Raw genomic sequence first — 7,746 nt, forward strand, 5'->3', positions numbered from 1 at the left:
ATTACAGCAACTATTTGTGTGGCTATTCATTTGAGTGTGTTCAAGGCGCTTGCAAGTGCTAATTCAGGTTGTTTTTATTGTATAAGTTAATTATACTTTATAGAAAATGAAAATGCATGTTAAATGATGAAAAACGTTTGAGAACTTTGAGAATACTATGACTAAATTATAATTGAAATTGTAAAAGTCAATGATTTTACACGATTTTGAATGCACTCTGATTCATTTATCTTCAATATCCCGTAAATATTTAAGAAATTTGTCAAAATCATGTATATTGTAAAAGTCAGGTAAATACGGATATGCTATGTAGTATGAATATAGTAGTCCGTAGTCCCCGTGTCCAAATAACATACTTAATGCTTAGAAAACATGTGCCTTATCTAGGGAGGCAGAATTATCACAAAAATGGCCAGTCACTGTAATTGGCGGGAATTTCAAACGCAGTTGTTAACCAAGATATATTTTGAATAAAGAGAAACCAATGTCAGCTCAGTAACCATTCTGCGATATACTATAACTATACTGAAGTATAAAGGAATAACTATAATGATGGAGGATTGCTTAAAAAACACAAATCATATGGGACGGATAACGAGCCAAACAAGAATCGTCGTAATTAAGGTCTGCAATTATCTTCGTGAGTAATATGATGAGGAAGCCAAAGATGATAATTGTGAAGAGGACTGCTGCTGCAACAGGAATATCGGTTCGTTCCATTCAGCAGATAAAGCAACAACACAAGCGTGGAGAGATGCACTCTCCACCCCCTAGGTCAAGAAAGTCACCAGTAATTGGACCCTTGGATGATTTTGAAAAGGACTGTGTATGTCGGGAGATAATGGCTTTCTACAAAAGAGGTGAAATTCCAACAATAGAAAAACTGCTGGATAAGGTTAAGAAGACACCTCTGAATTTCCCTGGTGCTTATATGTCCCTTCTCAAACTTGTTAAGGAACTCGGCTTTCGTTATAAAAAAAGTTGGAAGTGGTAGGAAGCTCTTGATGGAAAGGAACGAAATTGTGCTTGCAAGAAATAAATATCTAAGGCTTATTGATGAAAACCGAAAATCCGATTCTCCAAGACCGGAAATATATCTGGATGAAACATGGATTAATCAAGATGAGTGTGTGGATAAATGTTGGACTCTACACGGTGGAATTGTTGGTCCACAAGTGAACAAGGGTAAAGGAGCTAGATTTATTATAGTGCATGCTGGGGGAGAAAATGGATTTGTACCAGGGGGATTGCTATTTTTCCGATCGAAACAGGGTAATAAGGGTGATTACCATGGTAGTATGAATCATACGTGCTTCCTATCATGGTAAACAGCTACTGGTAAACATTCCCGCTAGGTCGCTCATTAGCTTAGAGAATGCTTCATGTCATTCAAAATTATTGAACAAAGCACCTGTCAGCAGTTCAAGGAAATCGGATCTTGTCTCCTGGTTAACAAAAATAAAAAAAAATATAGCTCATGACCCTTCCTATACCCAAACCGAACTTCTAGATGTGGTAAAGCAGCACAAGTACCTCCCAGAGTATGAAATTGACAAAATCACTAGAGATGCTGGCCATGAGGTTCTCAGACTTCCTCCTTATCATTGGGAGTTCAACCCGATAGAATTGATATGGGCACAAGGAGATAATGATGTTAAGAAATGCAATTCAAATCCCAATCAGACTTTGACAAATGTTGAACGTGAAACTAAACGTGCAATAGACAGAGTAACAACAGAGGACTGGAAGTAATGTATGCGTCATGCAAGAGAAGTGGAGGATATTTAGAGAAAAGGAGATACAGCACGTGACCATCTAACTGAGAGGAGTAAAAAAAATCGATGATGAATGAATTTGTCATTTCAAGTTAATGTTTGATGTAGCCTATCCAATGATGAATTAATGTGAATCAATGAGTTTTCTTTTGTTGAATCAATTAAATGTTTAATTTATCAAGATGTATGTTTATTTTATCCAAGCACATTTACATACATTCGAAGCAAATTTGCATTCTTAGAATTTTTTTAGACCAGGTTATAACGCAGTGAAACTTCAAGGTATCAGTAACAAAATATAGTGGATGGAGGATGAGGGTCAAGCTCTCTCTCTCTCTCTCTCTCTCTCTCTCTCTCTCTCTCTCTCTCTCTCTCTCTCTCTCTCTGTAGATTTCAACGAGTTTCTGTAAAAAATAGCAAATTATTCCGGCGCTCAAATTTTGCCGTAGATTTCATAAATTCATTTTCAGAAGTAGCAAATTATAGAAATGGCAACATTGACTTACTTAGTCGAGGTGTCTACTGTGACCGAGCTGTCAAAATCAGGTGATCGCTGAGCGGCTGTTTCTCTCAATATTCCTCCTCCCCACTTCCAATATGAATATTTCGTGGTGTTTTATGATTCATATAATTATACAGCATATTCAAAGGTATGCAATCTACAGCATATAAGTTATCATGAAACTTGGGTTGTATTGTTTGATTTATTCAATTCATATTTAACATAATGCTCCGAAATAAAGCATTGCTTACATTTGACAAAGGTTTTGTTATCTTTGGCTTTGATTTCCTGTAATTTATAAAACTTCTGGTTTTCCTACTCCAAATAGCATTTTAATGGTATGAAAATATTGCCAACTCTAGTTCTCCAATGATTAACATTTAATAAGGTAATAGAGAGATGATTCTATCATATACTATTTTCTGTGAATATACAAAAAAGGACTTGAACCAACAAAGTGGGCGGACCATCACCGCCAACTTAGCATGTGGCAGGTATAGTAATGGAGAGCTCTTACTGGGCACAGAGGTCTCTCTTCATCGTCTCTACCCACTCTATCCGAGAGAGATATCAGAATGAATTCCCGAGGAAGCGGGTTGTTGAATGACTCTCTTTTCACTCCAAATTCTGGCAAATAATGCAAAACAAAGTATCTTCTCCTCCAAGCCACCCCCGCTGAAAGTGCGTGCAATTGCCCAACCCTTTTTGCAGTTGCCAAACCTACAAGGAAAAGTGCCTTCATGGACAAATTTGGAAGATCATCTGATGCGAGTGGTTCGTAAAGCTCTCTAATTAAAGCTTTAAGGATCCCATCCAAGTCCCAAGAAGGAGCTGAAATCATCCTTTTAGGAATGAGATCGGTAATGATTGGATCCTCAAGCATATCCCTGAAGGCGAATCTGAAAACCGAGGATAACATAGCTCTATATACCCCCTGATGGCTGGTACGGACAGGCCTTTTTCCTTATGAAGGAATAACCGGAACTCTGCAATCTTGGCAACTGTTGGGTTCGAGATTAGGTGTTTCGAGTCCCTACACCACTTCCTGAATATCTTCCACTTGAACTGGTAATTTATACGAGCGGAAGGTCTTCGAGCAACGGTAACTTGTTGGGCCACCTTCTTGGAGACTCCTCGAGCCCTGGCGAATCTGCGGATAGTCTCCATGCAGTCAGCTGAAGAGCTTGTGGTCTGAGATGAAAAACGTGTTGATGAGGCTGTTTGAGTAGGTCCCGTCCGACAAGCAACCTCCATGGGGTGTCTTCTGGAAAACTTTAAGAGGTCCACAAACCAGTCTGTAGATAGTCTCCATGCAGTCAGCTGAAGAGCTTGTGATCTGAGATGAAAAACGTGTCGATGAGGCTGTCTGACAAGTAACCTCCTTGGGGTGTCTACTGACAACTCTAAGAGGTCCATAAACCAGTCTTTCTGAGACCAGAAGGGTGTGACCTGAGTAAGACTGCATCCTGTGGACCAATGAGTTTGTGCAATATGTTCCTTATCAGAGGAAACGGAGGGAAGGCATATCCCTAAAGGTGACTCCAATCCTGAAGCATTACATCTGTTCCCTCTGATCCTGGATCGATGTGAGGACTGAAGTAAGCCTGAAATCTGTGGTTCATTGCGGTGGCGAACATATCCACCGTTGTTGGCCACAGATGAACCAAATCGTCCACCACTTGCTGGTGAATGGTCCATTCTGAGTTTAAGATCTGATCTCTTCGACTCAGAGCATTTGCTGTCACATTCCCCTTGCCCATTATGAACTGTGGCATGAGAGTCACGCTCTTTCCCTCTACCCAGGCCAGAATCTCTTGGGTAAGGTTGTCCAACTTCTGGGACCTTGTCCATTCTTCCTTCCTGATGTAAGAAATAGCCGTCGAGTTGTCGGAAAACACTGCGACGACACTTGAGGAGCACAGATGGTTGAAGTGACAGAGAGCCAGCTGTATTCCTCTGAGTTCCCTCCAATTGATAGTTTTCCCCCAATTCCTGTGCTGTCTGTGTCACCGACACAAACTGGTCCCCTATTGAAGCCCCCCATCTGGAATCCAAAGTGTCTGAAAACAATATGATATATGGGAGATGGGTTGACAAGAGAAGACCTTGGTTCAAGTTCACTGGATCGGACCACCAGATTAGATTCTGTCTGATTGTCTCTCTCCATTGAACCTGAAAATGATGATCCTCTTGATCCCAAAGGTTGTGGAGTTGGAGTTGCAGTGGTCTGATTCTTCTCCTTCCCCTGGGAACCAGCTGAATTAGCGACGACAGGAGGCCGGTGAGTCTCATCCAAAGATTTGCTGGAGGTGCCTTTGTCGTTAAAGATAATGTGATACATTCCTGTAGAGTACGGATGCGATCTTGTGTAGGGAAAGCCTTCAAAATTGAAGAGTCGATCTTTATCCATATATAGATGGAAACTTGACTAGGGATTAAGGTCGACTTCTGTAATTTGATCTGAATGCCCAGTTTGATGCAGAATCTCAGGACCACGTCCCTTGTGTAGATGTCTTCCTGTTCTGAGCTCGACAGGAATAGCCAATCGACCAAATATCTCACGATACTTATGCCTCTCTTGTGGAGGGCTGCTCCCACAGGTGCCATATGATGACTGAAGACCTGTGGAGCTGTCGTTAGGCCAAAACAGAGAGCTTTGAACTACCATACCTCCTGTTCCCAGCAAAACCTCAGTAGATGTTAAGACTGAGGGTGGGTGGGAACTTGGAGATACGCATCTTTCAGGTTGAGTGAGAAGAACCAGTTGTCCTGTCTGACTGCCAAAATGATCTACCTTGGAGCCTCCATTTTGAAATGAGTTTTCATTACAAAATGATTCAGACGAGAGAGGTTTATGATGGGTCTTCAAGAACTGGATGCCTTTTTGACGATAAACATAAAGCTGTAGAAACCGAGGAATGGAAGCGAAGCTAATTCTATCATTCCCTTTCTTCCCAATTCTTCTAACTCTGCCTGAAGAGCTCTTCCCTTCTCCGATGACTCCTGGTATGAGTTGAAAGCTATAGGACTGTTCGATAATGGAGGAGGTTGGCTGAGGGAAATCCTGTACCCTTACCTCAGAACTTGAATGACCCAAGGGTCTGGATCCAGTTCCTCCCAGCTCTGCCAGAGTTGTTGAAGGCAGCCTCTTACACATGAGGGCTGTAGTCCCTATGGACGAAAACCCTTGCCGACTGTCTTTGGCCTTCTATGTCCTTTATGTGCTGATGTCGAGCTATTAGAAGGTTCAGGTTGTCATTGGGTTGTAGAAGGATTGGAAGACGAGATTCCTGGGCCTTGGTAACCTGTCCTCGGCTTCTTGTATGTTGAAGGCTGTAAGCCGACTTGTCTCTTCTCACCTATGACCAGGGGCTGTCTAGGCACTGGTTTTGGCTGGTTAGGTCTTTGCGCTTGGGCTACTGTCCATACAAGCAATGATTGAATCTTGTCCTCCTTTATCTCTTTAGCTTTGAGGTGTGCCCTCTCCAAGGGTGACGTAAGTGTGTCATCATTATACAACTGCTCTGCAGAGAGAGCAGAAGCCCTCAACGTCCCCTTCTGAATGTCAGAGAGAGATGGAGGGGCATAGGACAAGAAGAAGTCCCTCCTTCCTGAAGTCAGATATGCTTCTTGAAGATATATCTCTGTCATGGATGACTTGATGGAGAGGTTTATGGAGTTGGCCAACTGATTTTAAAGGGGTCGGTACTGCTCCAAGGCTCCTGGTTCTGACAGAAGGCCCATCAGTGAACCCCAAAGCCATCCCATCATGTTCAGATTCTCCCAAACTGTTCTAGTCAACATCTCGAGCTTAGCACAATCCTCCAAAGAAACACCCACTAATGCTTTATGGTTTTTCTGGAGGTTGGTCATATCCTCCAGATTCCTGCATTGTGATGGTCAACTTTGACTCCACTAAAGCCTCTTGAGTGAAGGCAGTCATCCTTCGAAAAACAGACGAAGGAATGTCGCTCTTCTCCAAACCTTGGATGTCATCCCCAACCTCTGGAGCAAACCTCCTGGCTGCCATCATGATGGCCGACAGCTCTGACGATGAGCCCCCTCTCGAGGGGTCCGAGAAGGAGAAGACAATGAAGGAGCCATGACTGGAGACCAATCTGGTGTATTGTGTACCTGGGCTTCGACCCTACCCTTCTTAAGAACAACATGGTGTTCCTTAGAACCTCTCACAATCACATTTCCTCAATTCCAAGGGAAATGAGAAGCAAGAACAATCCCTGGACATCCAGCCTGTAGCTGGAGAGTGCCGCTCTCTCCCACAACCCTTCCTGACGAACCCTCGTCTGATATAGGACAAATGGAGGTTGCCTGAAGGGCATGATCCCCACAAGGAAGACTGGGAGGAGCAGTCAGCTGCGACCCTGCTTGCCCCTTCCCAGTCTGGTTGAAGCATCTACCATCGTTACTACCCCTAACACCTAACTCTGAACTAATAAGGGCGTATGACATTACTCCTGACCTGGTCTGCATCGGGGCAGGCTCATACCCGGAACCTCTTAGGGGTGGTTCAGCATGAGTCCTTCCTTCAGCACAGGGTGGAATGGGGAGACCCAGAGCAGGACCGAGAGAGCTGAAAAGAGTAGTTAGTGTGCCTAATTGAGAGGCTACATTCTCAAGACCTGATGCTAAGGTATCAATTCGTGAGTTGACAGACCCCATTTGAGACCCCCAACGTTCTTCTGCTGCGGCATTACACTATTCGAGGGTCACTGACCCTGTTACACTAGGTCCAACCGGGGAAGGGGACCGGACACATTGCTCACCTGACATGTTGACCACCTCAGAAATTACCGACATACAGTCACACTCACCTGACACCTCACCAACCTAGTTAGATCTAGAAGAATTTTTTTATGCCAGTCGATCCATTGAACCCTCCCTAAGTCTTTGCTTACCTTTGCTTAGCCAAGGTAGTCATATGGTTAACATACACCTGTCTCTCACCGAGAGACCAAGCGGTACATTTGTCACAAACATCAGTCAGGTTACAATCAACTCCCCTACAGTTAACATACAATGAGTGGTTATCAAATGAAAATTTGCGACTTACCTTAGCCATGTGGCATGAAGTACAATGGGAAGGTCGGTCTAAAGTCGAAGGATGGTCAATCTGGTTCATGCTGATGAAGAACTCCAAGTTCGATCAATGTCCAATTCCTTGTTGAATACTCATTCACGAGTTGAAAGGACTTAATAGTTGTCGTTGAGAAGCAAGCTTCCTAGTTGATTGAACAAAAATGTAAAAGCCGGAAGAGGTAATCAGGACGTCTGTTCACACCAGCAGCAAGATCAAAAGGGTTGATTCCTAGTGGTGAGGTTTCCCTGAAGGATACCACACATGTCCAGAGCACCCTTGGTCACCTTACATCATTCTTCTATCGCTCTGGACGCAAAAATTGACCTGGCAGAACGCTCTTGTCAGAAAATATGGCAATCAAATTAAATATG

General features: G+C 43.2%; 1 pseudogene; it reads left to right on the forward strand.

Annotated features, from left to right (window-relative positions):
• Positions 1–552: 552 nt before the first annotated feature.
• Positions 553–1,788, forward strand: LOC137659212 (uncharacterized; annotated as a pseudogene).
• The last annotated feature ends 5,958 nt before the right edge of the window (positions 1,789–7,746 follow it).

This window comes from Palaemon carinicauda, chromosome 19, assembly GCF_036898095.1.
Source record: "Palaemon carinicauda isolate YSFRI2023 chromosome 19, ASM3689809v2, whole genome shotgun sequence".
Lineage (NCBI taxonomy): Eukaryota > Metazoa > Arthropoda > Malacostraca > Decapoda > Palaemonidae > Palaemon > Palaemon carinicauda.